The sequence below is a fragment of the Pleurodeles waltl genome, chromosome 12 (genome assembly GCF_031143425.1).
Source record: "Pleurodeles waltl isolate 20211129_DDA chromosome 12, aPleWal1.hap1.20221129, whole genome shotgun sequence".
Lineage (NCBI taxonomy): Eukaryota > Metazoa > Chordata > Amphibia > Caudata > Salamandridae > Pleurodeles > Pleurodeles waltl.
This window is the reverse complement of record NC_090451.1, coordinates 619226559-619240965: the sequence shown is the minus strand read 5'-3', so window position 1 is coordinate 619240965 and position 14407 is coordinate 619226559. Positions and strand designations below refer to the sequence as shown.

Here is a 14407-nt window from a genome sequence, read left to right as displayed (position 1 = left end):
CGGCCCAGAAAGCCCGAGAGGCCATGGCCCCTCTGGCAGAATGGGCTCCAAAGGAATCCACATTGATCCAAGCTAAAGACATGATCCATTTGACCCAACGAGCTAGGGTAGGTGAAGAAACAGGTTTCTGGAAAAAAATAAGTAATTGGAAGGCAAAAGATGATCTTAGATCTGCAGTACGAGTCACATAGTTCTTTAGATAATTTCCAACACACAATTTGGGTTGAAAGGGAAAAAATGGGTAATGAACCGATGCCAAGTTAGTTTTAGTACGTCTTCAAACCTGAAAAGAAACACCAAGAGGAGAGAAGAAAAAGGAGGTAACATCCAAAGCTTTAACATCCGAAACTTGTTTGAGGGAAACCAGACATAAAAGCATAGTCAATTTTGCAGAAAGCTGCTTAAGAGAGAGGAAATCATTATCCGGCCAGGCCGTAAAAAATCTCAACACTAAATTAACATCCCACATTACATTATATTTAGGAGATGGAGGAAAATCCCATCTTACTCCCTTTAAAAGTTGACAGATGAGAGAATGTTCACCAATCGGTCTGCCATTGATTCTATGATGTTCAGCAGAGATGGCAGACCTGTAAGTGTTGATAGTGCGATAGGCCTTACCCTGGGAGGCCAAGGAAGCAAGGAAGTTCACAACCAACACTACATCAGCTGAAAAGGGATCTGAATTCCTGTCCATATACCAGCTGCACCAAATTGCCCATGCAGATTTTTAAGCCTTGGAGGTACCAGGGGCCCTGGACTGTTGGATGAGTTTGAGAGCATCCTCCGAAATTCCTGGGGTTCTCCAGGACGACCCGAAATCCTCCATGCAATGAAGAACCAAGGAGTTGTCGAGGACCAAGTGGTGTTGTCGCCCTTGGGGATCTAAGGAGGTTGGGGAAATGAGGAAGCCAGACCGGACGGTCAGTTGTTAGTTCCAATAAAGTTGAATACCAAGGCTGAGCTTGCCAAAATGTGGTTATGAGAACTAGTGTGGATTGTTGTCTTCGCTTGTGCAAGGACTCGAGGAATCAGAAGGAAGAGAGGAAAAGCGTAAAGAAGAGATGACGGCCAAATCTGAAGGAAAGCATCCATGGCAAGAGCCTGCGGATCCGGTCTCCAACTGAAAAAAGAAGGAATGTGGGAATTGAGGTGAGAAGCAAAAAGACCTATGGACATGCCGCCAAAGATGGAAATAAGATGATTGAACACTGAAGTGTGCAGCTGCCAATCGCTGGAATCGTGAAGATGTCTGGAATAGCAGTCTGCAACTGTATTCAGATTGCCCGGTAGGTAAACTGCTCTGACTGAGATTTGTCGAGGACGACCATAATCCCAGAGATGCTTTGCCAGAGTAGACAATATCTTGGACCTGGTGCCTCCTAGATGGTTTATATATCTGACGGCGGTTAGGTTGTCCATCCTAAGAGTGATGCAACTTACTTTGTTCTTCGTAAAGGAGTGGATGGCAAAGGAACCTGCAAGCATCTCTAAACTGTTTATGTGCAAGAAGGACTCCTTCAGAGACCATGCGCCTCCAGTCGAGAACTGACCACATCTTGCGCCCCAACCAGTCTGACTTGCATCAGATTCTAATACAAGATCTGGGGCGGCAGAGAAGATAGTTCTTCCGTTCCAGGTATCTAGATGAGTCAGCCACCATAGAAGCTCCTCTTTGGACTCGGAGTCTAGAACAAGTGGATCGGAATAGGCAAGGCCACTGTGAAGATGGCATATCTTCAGACGTTGGAGGGCGCGATAGTGCAGAGTACTTGAGAAAATAGCTTGAATAGAGGAAGCGAGAAGTCCCACTAGACGAGCTATAGTTCTGAGGGAGATGTGAGGAAGGGACAGAGATTGACAATTTTTTTTCTTGATTAAGTATACTTTGTGCTGCGGAAGTTGAAGAATTGAAAGAGTAGTGTCTATGAGAAAACCGAGAAGTTCCAATTTTTGAGTTGGAACAATGGCTGATTTTCTGAAAGTTGATGAGGAATCCCAACTTGAGTAGAAGATCTTGACACAAATGTAGATGAACAAGGAGAAGGTCTTTGTCTTGTGCCATCAGGAGAAAATCGTCTAGGTAAAGAATCAGACGGACACTTTGAGAGCGGAGAAAGGCCGCTACAGGCTTGAGAGTCTTGGTGAAACACCAAGGGGCTGAAGAGAGCCCGAAAGGAAGAACCTTGAATTGGTAGAAAGAGTTTTGCCATTGAAATTGAAGAAATTTTCTGTGTGAGGGATGAATAGATACCATGAGATAAGCATCTTGAAGGTCTAATCTGACCAACCAGTCGTTTCGTAGTAAAACATCCCTGAGGTGGAGGATAGTCTCCATCTTGAAATGTCAATAGACCACAAAATTCTTAAACTTTGTGAGGTTCAGAACTAGTCGAAACTTCTGATTTTTCTTTTGGACCAGGAAAATGGTACTGAGAAAACCCGTAGAGTCAAACAGAACTGTTTCTATGGCTTGTTTGGTGAGGAGGGACTGGACTTCGTTGTGGAGAAGTTGGTTTTGTTCTTGAGAAAAAAGGGGAAGAGGAACAAGGGACTGACTTGGGGGTTGATAAAACTCTAAGAGGTAACCTTGAATGGATTGAATTATCCAGGGATCTGATGTGAGAAACAACCATGAATCTTGAAACAAAGCCAGTCTGCCTCCTACTGGAGGAAGGCCAGAATTGGAAACACTTAACAGAAATCTGTTCTCCTTTGTTGACATAAGCCCTGTTTCGATAACCTCTTGAACGGCAGGGGTAGAAGCGTGGCTTGTATCCTGTGTAGGTATCAAGCTGATTCTGCTGGTTGTAGGAGTCTCAACTGATATATTGACCTCTGAGGGCGTGGCTGTCAAAGCTACTCCTGCCTTTGCCGGCCCTGGCAAAAACCTGTGAAGAAAATATCTTTTTAATAGAAAGATGAGCTTTGTCCAGGGTGGCGAAGGTGGAGACGTACTTGCCCAGTTCCTTTATTAAGGAGTCTCCAAATAACAAACCTTTAGCTGAAGGGCCCTCATCTTTAGAGGCCAAAGATGCCAGTTTAGGATCGATCTTTAGGCGGAGACTTTTCCTCCTTTCAATAGACAATTGAGTGTTCGCATTCCCAAGTATACAAATAGCGCGTTGCGACCAGTTAGAGAGAGCCACAGGCTCTACTGGATATTTGTCTATTTTGGCCTCCTCAGCCAAATCGAAAATCCTGGTGAGAGGACCACCAATTCCAAAAGCTTATCTTGGCAACCCAACCAGGCTCTATCCACACCTTTCTTAGGGTCTTTCCCAAATTTGGTAAAAAACATGAGCATATTTGGATCAATTACAGGGGTAGCAGTGACATTGTTGGGTAAAGAGGGACGGGGACATTCAGATTTTAGTTTATTTCTGGTAACCTTGTCCAGAGAGTGGCGTAAGTAAAAAGAGACATAATCTGCCACATGGTCAGCAGGATACCATTCCTTAGAGTTTGGATGAACCATTAAGGAAGGGTCGAACATGGGTTCACCAGAGTGGTCTACCAAGATCTGAGACACAAGGTGAGCGGCACCACCGTCAATGGGTGAAATTCTATGCCTTTTCTCCGGAGGCCCATAAAGATATGGATCCAAAGATCCGTCCATATCGTCTGTTTGACTAGGAGAGTCATCATCATCATCAGTGTCTCTTAAATGTGTAATGTGGAGAGGGGAGGAAGGGGTTCCCGATTTAGATACCTCTCGGGTGGGAGGACCAAGAGAAAGGCCTTTTGAATGCCCAGGAAGGGTGGCCGCACATTTCTTGCCTTTTGTAGAAGGCATATCAGCAGCAGAAATAATTTTGGAAAAGGAGGCTTCTAAATTTTTTGATATGTCCACCATGGAGAGGGGAACTGCCTGTTGAACAGAATCCTTAATAAAGGACTGTAAGGAAATGCCTCCTTGGCATGGTTACCAGCTTGTGTGTGCTGGTGAGGACAAAACGAGTAAGTCGACATGGCACTCCCCTCAGGGTGCCATGCCAACTTCACACTGCCTATGCAGTATAGATAAGTCACCCCTCTAGCAGGCCTTACAGCCCTAAGGCTGGGTGCACTATACCATGGGTGAGGGCACCTGTGCATGAGCACTGTGCCCCTACAGTGTCTAAGCCAAACCTTAGACATTGTAAGTGCAGGGTAGCCATTAGAGTATATGGTCTGGGAGTCTATCAAACACGAACTCCACAGCACCATAATGGCTACACTGAAAACTGGGAAGTTTGGTATCAAACTTCTCAGCACAATGAATGCACACTGATGCCAGTGTACATTTTATTGTGAAATACACCCCAGAGGGCACCTTAGAGGTGCCCCCTGAAACCTTAACCAACTACCTGTGTAGGCTGACTGGTTTTAGCAGCCTGCCACACTCGAGACATCTTGCTGGCCACATGGGGAGAGTGCCTTTGTCACTCTGTGGCTAGTAACAAAGCCTGCACTGGGTGGAGATGCTATCACCTCCCCCTTGCAGGAGCTGTAACACCTGGCGGTGAGCCTCAAAGGCTCACCCCCTTTGTTCCAGCACCACAGGGCATTCCAGCTAGTGGAGTTGCCCGCCCCCTCCGGCCACGGCCCCACTTTTGGCGGCAAGGCCGGAGGAGATAATGAGAAAAACAAGGAGGAGTAACTGGCCAGTCAGGACAGCCCCTAAGGCAACCTGAGATGAAGTGACTCTAACTTTTAGGAATCCTCCATCTTGCAGATGGAGGATCCCCCCAATAGGGATAGGAATGTGACCCTCTCCCCTTGGGAGGAGGCACAAAGAGGGTGTAGCCACCCTCAGGGCTAGTAGCCATTCTCTACTACCCTCCCTGACCTAAACACACCCCTAAATTCTGTATTTAGGGGCTCCCCTGAACCTAGGAAATCAGATTCCTGCAACTTACGAAGAAGACTGCTGAGCTGAAAAACCCCTGCAGAGAAGACGGAGACACCAACTGCTTTGGCCCCAGTCCTACCGGTCTGTCTCCCTCCTTCAGAAGAAAACCGCTCCAGTGACGCTTTCCCCAGGACCAGCGACCTCTGAATCCTCAGAGGACTGCCCTGCTTCCAAAAGACCAAGAACCTCCCGAGAACAGCGGCCCTGTTCAACAAAGACTGCAACTTTGTTTCCAGAGGAGCAGATTTAAAGACCCCTGCAATCCCCGCAAGAAGCGTGAGACTTGCAACACTGCACCCGGCGACCCCGACTCGACTGGTGGAGAAACAACGCTACAGGGAGGACCCCCCGGCGACTCCGAGACTGTGAGTAACCAAAGTTGTCCCCCCTGAGCCCCCACAGCAACGCCTGCAGAGGGAATCCCGAGGCTCCCCCTGACCGCGACTGCCTGACTCTAAGATCCCGACGCCTGGAAAAAACCCTGCACCCGCAGCCCCCAGGAACTGAAGGATCGGAACTCCAGTGCAGGAGTGACCCCCAGGAGGCCCTCTCCCTTGCCCAGGTGGTGGCTACCCCGAGGAGCCCCCCCCTTGCCTGCCTGCACCACTGAAGAGACCCCTTGGTCTCCCATTGATTCCTATTACAAACCCGACGCTTGTTTGCACACTGCACCCGGCCGCCCCCGCGCTGCTGAGGGTGTACTTTCTGTGTGGACTTGTGTCCCCCCCGGTGCCCTACAAAACCCCCCTGGTCTGCCCTCCGAAGACGCGGGTACTTACCTGCTGGCAGACTGGAACTGGGGCACCCCCTTCTCCATTGAAGCCTATGCGTTTTGGCCACCACTTTGTACTCTGCACCTGACCGGCCCTGAGCTGCTGGTGTGGTGACTTTGGGGTTGCTCTGAACCCCCAACGGTGGGCTACCTTGGACCCCAATTTGAACCCCGTAGGTGGTTTACTTACCTGCCAGAACTAACATTACTTTACCTCCCCCAGGAACTGTGAAAATTGCACTGTGTCCACTTTTAAAATAGCTATATGTGTTTTATGTAAAAAGTACATATGCTATTGTGATTATTCAAAGTTCCTAAAGTACTTACCTGCAATACCTTTCAAATGAGATATTACATGTAGAATTTGAAGCTGTGTTTCTTAAAATAAACTAAGAAAATATATTTTTCTATACTAAAAACCTATTGGCCTGGAATTGTCTCCGAGTGTGTGTTCCTCATTTATTGCCTGTGTGTATGTACAACAAATGCTTAACACTACTCCTTTGATAAGCCTACTGCTCGACCACACTACCACAAAATAGAGCATTAGTATTATCTCTTTTTGCCACTATCTTACCTCTAAGGGGAACCCTTGGACTCTGTGCATACTATTCCTTACTTTGAAATAGTGCATACAGAGCCAACTTCCTACATTGGTGGATCAGCGGTGGGGTACAAGACTTTGCATTTGCTGGACTACTCAGCCAATACCTGATCACACGACAAATTCCAAAAATTGGCATTAGAAATTGATTTTTGCAATTTGAACTATTTTTCTAAATTCTTAAAAGTCCTGCTAGGGCCTTGTTAGTCCCTGTTTAGCATTCCTTTTAGAGTTTAAAAGTTTTGTGAAAGTTTGAATTAGAACCTAGAACTAGTTTTAGATTCTTAAAAAGTATTCCAACTTTTAGAAGCATAATGTCTAGTGCAGAGATGAATGTGGAGGAACTCGACCTCACACCTTACCTCCATCTTAAGATGAGGGAGCTAAGGTCACTCTGCAAAATAAAGAAAATTACAATGGGCTTCAGACCTTCCAAACTACAGCTCCAGGAGCTTTTGGCAGAGTTTGAAAAAGCCAACCCCTCTGAGGATGGCAACACAGAGGATGAAGATAGTGACTTGGAGGAGAATTCCCCCCCCTCCAGTCCTACTTAGGAAGAACAGGGCTGCTCAAGCCCTGACTCCAAAGATACTAGTCAGAGATGCTATTTCCCTCACAGGAGGGACCAGCACATCTGAAACCACTGAGGATAACTCCATTGAAGAGGACATCCAGTTAGCCAGGATTGCCAAAAGATTGGCTTTGGAAAGACAGATCCTAGCCATAGAAAGGGAAAGACAAGAGATGGGCCTAGGACCCATCAATGGTGGCAGCAACATAACTAGGGTCAGAGATTCTCCTGACATGTTGAAAATCCCTAAAGGGATTGTAACTAAATATGAAGATGGTGATGACATCACCAAATGGTTCACAGCTTTTGAGAGGGCTTGTGTAACCAGAAAAGTGAACAAATCTCACTGGGGTGCTCTCCTTTGGGAAATGTTCACTGGAAAGTGTAGGGATAGACTCCTCACTCTCTCTGGAAAAGATGCAGAATCTTATGTCCTCATGAAGGGAACCCTGATTGAGGGCTTTGGATTCTCCACTGAGGAGTATAGAATTAGATTCAGGGGGGCTCAAAAAACCTCGACCCAGACCTGGGCTGATTTTGTGGACTACTCTGTGAAAACACTGGATGGTTGGATTCAAGGCAGTGGTGTAAATAATTATGATGGGCTGTACAATTTATTTGTGAAAGAACACCTATTAAGTAATTGTTCAAATGATAAACTGCATCAGCATCTGGTAGACCTAGGACCAATTTCTCCCCAAGAATTGGGAAAGAAGGCAGACCATTGGGTCAAGACTAGGGTGACCAAGACTTCCACAGGGGGTGACCAAAAGAAAGGGGTCACAAAGCCTCCCCAGGGGAAGAGTGTTGAGACATCCAAAAACAAAAATAGTAAAGAGTCTTCTTCAGGCCCCCAAAAACCTGCACAGGAGGGTGGACCCAGAGCCTCTTCACAAAACAATTTTGGGTACAAGGGTAAAAACTTTGATCCCAAAAAGGCCTGGTGTCGTAGCTGTAATCAGCCTGGACACCAAACTGGAGACAAGGCCTGTCCCAAGAAAAGTACCACTTCTAACTCCACTCCAGCTATCACTGGAATGGCTAGTCTCCAAGTGGGATCAACAGTGTGCCCAGAGCAAATCAGGTGTCATACTGAAGCTACATTAGTCTCTGAGGGTGGGGTGGATTTAGCCACACTGGCTGCCTGGCCTCCTAACATGCAAAAATACAGGCAGCAGCTCTTAAATAATGGGACAAGTGTAGAAGGCCTGAGGGATACAGGTGCCAGTGTCACCATGGTGACAGAGAAACTGGTTTCCCCTGGCCAATACCTGGCTGGACAAACTTATCCAGTCACCAATGCTGACAATCAAACTAAAGTACATCCCATGGCTATGGTAACTTTAGGGTGGGGAGGGGTCAATGGCCTGAAACAGGTGGTGGTCTCCTCAAATATCCCAGTAGACTGTTTGCTTGGAAATGACCTGGAGTCCTCAGCATGGGCTGAGGTAGAACTGAAAACCCATGCAGCCATGCTGGGTATCCCTGAACTGGTGTGTGTCAAGACAATGGCACAGTGCAAGGCTCAGGGTGAAAAAGTAGAGCTGGAGTCTGGAAAAAGGGCCCAGCCTACCAAGAGGAAAGGAAAGTCAGCTGGGAAACCAGCTGCAACACAACAACAAAAAGAGAACCTCTCTTCTCAGGAAGAAGTTCTGGCCTCTGAGGGAACTGAGCCTATGGAGTTAGAACCTTATCAGGTTGAGCTCTTAGGCCCAGGGGGACCCTCAAGGGAGCAGTTGTGTAAGGGGCAAGAAACCTGTCCCTCTCTTGAAGGCCTTAGGCAGCAAGCTGCTGAAGAGTCCAATGGCAAGAAAACTGGAACACATAGGGTCTATTGGGAAGATGGGCTCCTGTACACTGAGGCAAGAGATCCCAAACCTGGTGCCACTAGGAGAGTGGTAGTGCCTCAGGCGTTCAGAGAGTTCATACTGACCTTAGCCCATGATATTCCCCTTGCTGGGCATTTGGGACAAACCAAGACGTGGGAGAGACTAGTCAACCACTTCTACTGGCCCAACATGTCCCAGAAAGTTAAGGAGTTTTGTGTCTCCTGTACCACCTGTCAAGCCAGTGGTAAGACAGGTGGACATCCAAAGGCCCCCCTCATTCCACTTCCAGTGGTGGGGTCCCCTTTGAAAGAGTGGGTGTGGACATAGTGGGTCCACTTGAACCTCCCCAGCCTCAGGAAATATGTACATCCTAGTAGTAGTGGATCATGCTACTAGGTATCCTGAAGCTATTCCCCTTAGGTCGACTACTGCCCCTGCAGTAGCCAAGGCCCTCATTGGTATCTTTACCAGAGTGGGCTTCCCTAAGGAGGTGGTGTCTGACAGAGGTACCAACTTCATGTCAGCATACCTGAAACACATGTGGAATGAGTGTGGAGTGACTTATAAATTCACTACACCCTATCATCCACAAACCAATGGCCTTGTTGAGAGATTCAACAAGACATTAAAGGGCATGATAATGGGGCTCCCAGAAAAACTCAAAAGGAGATGGGATGTCCTCTTGCCATGTCTGCTTTTCGCTTACAGAGGTGCCTCAGAAGGGAGTAGGGTTCTCACCCTTTGAACTTCTGTTTGGCCACCCTGTAAGGGGACCACTAGCTCTTGTGAAAGAAGGCTGGGAGAGACCTCTTCATGGGCCTAAACAAGACATAGTGGACTATGTACTTGGCCTTCGTTCCAGGATGGCAGAGTACATGGAAAAGGCTAGTAAAAACCTTGAGGCCAGCCAACAGCTCCAGAAGTTTTGGTATGACCAAAAGGCTGCAATGGTTGAATTTCAACCAGGGCAGAAAGTCTGGGTTTTGGAGCCTGTGGCTCCCAGGGCACTCCAGGACAAATGGAGTGGCCCTTACCCAGTGCTAGAGAAGAAGAGTCAGGTCACCTACCTGGTGGACCTAGGCACTAGCAGGACCCCCAAGAGGGGTGATCAATGTGAACCGCCTAAAACTCTTCCATGATAGGGCTGATGTGAATCTGTTGATGGTAACAGATGAGGACCAGGAAGCTGAGAGTGAACCTCTCCCTGATCTCCTCTCATCAAACCCTAAAGATGGCTCAGTGGATGGAGTGATCTATTCAGACACCCTCTCTAGCCAACAGCAATCTGACTGTAGGAAGGTCCTGCAGCAGTTTGCTGAGCTCTTTTCCCTAACCCCTGGTCAGACACACCTGTGTACCCATGATGTGGACACAGGAGACAGCATGCCTGTCAAAAATATTTTCAGACAGTCTGACCAAGTTAAGGAAAGCATCAAGGTGGAAGTCCACAAGATGCTGGAATTGGGAGTAATTGAGCACTCTGACAGCACCGGGGCTAGCCCAGTGGTCTTAGTCCCCAAACCTCACACCAAAGATGGAAAGAGAGAGATGAGGTTTTGTGTGGACTACAGAGGACTCAATTCTGTCACCAAGACAGATGCCCATCCCATTCCTAGAGCTAATGAACTGATTGATAAATTAGGTGCTGCCAAATTCTTAAGTACCTTTGACTTAACAGCAGGGTACTGGCAAATCAAAATGGCACCTGGAGCAAAAGAAAAGACAGCATTCTCCACACCTAATGGGCATTATCAGTTTACTGTTATGCCCTTTGGTTTAAAGAATGCCCCTGCCACCTTCCAAAGGTTGGTGAATCAAGTCTTTGCCGGCTTGGAGTCCTTTAGTGCAGCTTATCTTGATGATATTGCTGTCTTTAGCTCCAACTGGCAGGATCACCTGGTCCACCTGAAGAAGGTTTTGAAGGCTCTGCAATCAGCAGGCCTCTCTATCAAGGCATCCAAATGCCAGATAGGGCAGGGAACTGTGGTTTACTTGGGACACCTTGTAGGTGGAGGCCAAGTTCAGCCACTCCAGCCCAAGATCCAGACTATTCTGGACTGGGCAGCTCCAAAAACCCAGACTCAAGTCAGGGCATTCCTTGGCTTGACTGGGTACTATAGGAGGTTTGTGAAGGGATATGGATCCATAGTGACAGCCCTCACAGAACTCACCTCCAAGAAAATGCCCAAGAAGGTAAACTGGACTGTAGAATGCCAACAGGCCTTTGACACCCTGAAACAAGCAATGTGCACAGCACCAGTTCTAAAAGCTCCAGATTACTCCAAGCAGTTCATTGTGCAGACAGATGCCTCTGAACATGGGATAGGGACAGTTTTGTCCCAAACAAATGATGATGGCCTTGACCAGCCTGTTGCTTTCATTAGCAGGAGGTTACTCCCCAGGGAGCAGCGTTGGAGTGCCATTGAGAGGGAGGCCTTTGCTGTGGTTTGGTCCCTGAAGAAGCTGAGACCATACCTCTTTGGTACTCACTTTGTAGTTCAAACTGACCACAGACCTCTCAGATGGCTGATGCAAATGAAAGGTGAAAATCCAAAACTGTTGAGGTGGTCCATCTCCCTACAGGGAATGGACTTTATAGTGGAACACAGACCTGGGACTGCCCATGCCAATGCAGATGGCCTTTCCAGGTTCTTCCACTTAGAAAATGAAGACTCTCTTGGGAAAGGTTAGTCTCATCCTCTTTCGTTTGGGGGGGGGGGTTGTGTAAGGAAATGCCTCCTTGGCATGGTTACCCCCTGACTTTTTGCCTTTGCTGATGCTATGTTTTGATTTGAAAGTGTGCTGAGGCCTGCTAACCAGGCCCCAACACCAGTGTTCTTTCCCTAACCTGTACTTTTGTTTACACAATTGGCACACCCTGGCATCCAGGTAAGTCCCTTGTAACTGGTACCAAGGGCCCTGATGCCAGGGAAGGTCTCTAAGGGCTGCAGCATATCTTATGCCACCCTGGGGATCCCTCACTCAGCACAGACACACTGTTTGCCAGCTTGTGTGTGCTGGTGAGGACAAAACGAGTAAGTCGACATGGCACTCCCCTCAGGGTGCCATGCCAACTTCACACTGCCTATGCAGTATAGATAAGTCACCCCTCTAGCAGGCCTTACAGCCCTAAGGCAGGGTGCACTATACCATAGGCGAGGGCACCAGTGCATGAGCACTGTGCCCCTACAGTGTCTAAGCAAAACCTTAGACATTGTAAGTGCAGGGTAGCCATAAGAGTATATGGTCTGGGAGTCTGTCAAACACGAACTCCACAGCACCATAATGGCTACACTGAAAACTGGGAAGTTTGGTATCAAACTTCTCAGCACAATAAATGCACACTGATGCCAGTGTACATTTTATTGTGAAATACACCCCAGAGGGCACCTTAGAGGTGCCCCCTGAAACCTTAACCAACTACCTGTGTAGGCTGACTGGTTTTAGCAGCCTGACACACTCGAGACATGTTGCTGGCCACGTGGGGAGAGTGCCTTTGTCACTCTGTGGCTAGTAACAAAGCCTGCACTGGGTGGAGATGCTATCACCTCCCCCTTGCAGGAGCTGTAACACCTGGCGGTGAGCCTCAAAGGCTCACCCCCTTTGTTCCAGCACCACAGGGCATTCCAGCTAGTGGAGTTGCCCGCCCCCTCCGGCCACGGCCCCACTTTTGGCAGCAAGGCCGGAGGAGATAATGAGAAAAACAAGGAGGAGTCACTGGCCAGTCAGGACAGCCCCCTAAGGCAACCTGAGCTGAAGTGACTCTGACTTTTAGGAATCCTCCATCTTGCAGATGGAGGATCCCCCCAATAGGGATAGGAATGTGACCCCCTCCCCTTGGGAGGAGGCACAAAGAGGGTGTAGCCACCCTCAGGGCTAGTAGCCATTGGCTACTGCCCTCCCTGACCTAAACACCCCCTAAATTCTGTATTTAGGGTCTCCCCTGAACCTAGGAAATCAGATTCCTGCAACTTACGAAGAAGAGGACTGCTGAGCTGAAAAACCCCTGCAGAGAAGACGGAGACACCAACTGCTTTGTCCCCAGTCCTACCGGCCTGTCTCCCTCCTTCAGAAGAAAACTGCTCCAGCGACGCTTTCCCCAGGACCAGCGACCTCTGAATCCTCAGAGGACTGCCCTGCTTCCAAAAGACCAAGAAACTCCCGAGAACAGCGGCCCTGTTCAACAAAGACTGCAACTTTGTTTCCAGAGGAGCAGATTTAAAGACCCCTGCAATCCCCGCAAGAAGCGTGAGACTTGCAACACTGCACACGGCGACCCCGACTCGACTGGTGGAGAAACAACACTACAGGGAGGACCCCCCGGCGACTCCGAGACTGTGAGTAACCAAAGTTGTCCCCCCTGAGCCGCCACAGCGACGCCTGCAGAGGGAATCCCGAGGCTCCCCCTGACCGCGACTGCCTGACTCTAAGATCCCGACGCCTGGAAAAGACCCTGCACCCGCAGCCCCCAGGACCTGAAGGATCGGAACTCCAGTGCAGGAGTGACCCCCAGGAGGCCCTCTCCCTTGCCCAGGTGGTGGCTACCCCGAGGAGCCCCCCCTTGCCTGCCTGCACCGCTGAAGAGACCCCTTGGTCTCCCATTGATTCCTATTACAAACCTGACGCTTGTTTGCACACTGCACCCGGCCGCCCCCGCACTGCTGAGGGTGTACTTTCTGTGTGGACTTGTGTTCCCCCCCGGTGCCCTACACAACCCCCCTGGTCTGCCCTCTGAAGACGCGGGTACTTACCTGCTGGCAGACTGGAACCGGGGCACCCCCTTCTCCATTGAAGCCTATGTGTTTTGGGCACCACTTTGAACTCTGCACCTGACCGGCCCTGAGCTGCTGGTGTGGTGACTTTGGGGTTGCTCTGAACCCCCAACGGTGGGCTACCTTGGACCCCAATTTGAACCCCGTAGGTGGTTTACTTACCTGCCAGAACTAACATTACTTTACCTCCCCCAGGAACTGTGAAAATTGCACTGTGTCCACTTTTAAAATAGCTATATGTATTTTATGTAAAAAGTATATATGCTATTGTGATTATTCAAAGTTCCTAAAGTACTTACCTGCAATACCTTTCAAATGAGATATTACATTTGAATATGAATATGAATTTGAACCTGTGGTTCTTAAAATAAACTAAGAAAATATATTTTTCTATACAAAAACCTATTGGCCTGGAATTGTCTCTGAGTGTGTGTTCCTCATTTATTGCCTGTGTGTATGTACAACAAATGCTTAACACTACTCCTTTGATAAGCCTACTGCTCGACCACACTACCACAAAATAGAGAATTAGTATTATCTCTTTTTGCCACTATCTTACCTCTAAGGGGAACCCTTGCACTCTGTGCATACTATTCCTTACTTTGAAATAGTGCATACAGAGCCAACTTCCTACAAGGACTTTAAAGTTTCCTCCAAAAATTGGAAATCTTCTTCTCCAGACATACTGAAGGAAAAAAATATATACAGGAACAAAAAAGCAAAGCTGTAAGCTGAAAAACTGGAGTAGTTAATTTGTTCTGGCAAATAAAGGGTTAAACAATCAGCCTGTGAAGGCAGGGAGTGGCAATAGGGGTGGGCGTGAGGAGAAACTCAAGGAAAAAACTATGCGAGCAAAGGAGAATGTACCCGGAAAGAAAAAGCCCCTCCCAGGGGCGCTGCCGTCAGGGAAGAGGTTTCCTGCCTGTTAATACGGCCGAAACAAAACGCTTTGGAAGAATAGCAGA

General features: G+C 48.2%; 1 protein-coding gene across 3 annotated transcripts in view; it reads left to right on the top strand.

Moving 5' to 3' along the window:
- Positions 1 to 14407, top strand: part of POLR3C (RNA polymerase III subunit C) — a 177676-nt gene that overhangs the window by 161747 nt on the left and 1522 nt on the right. The window lies entirely within an intron of this gene.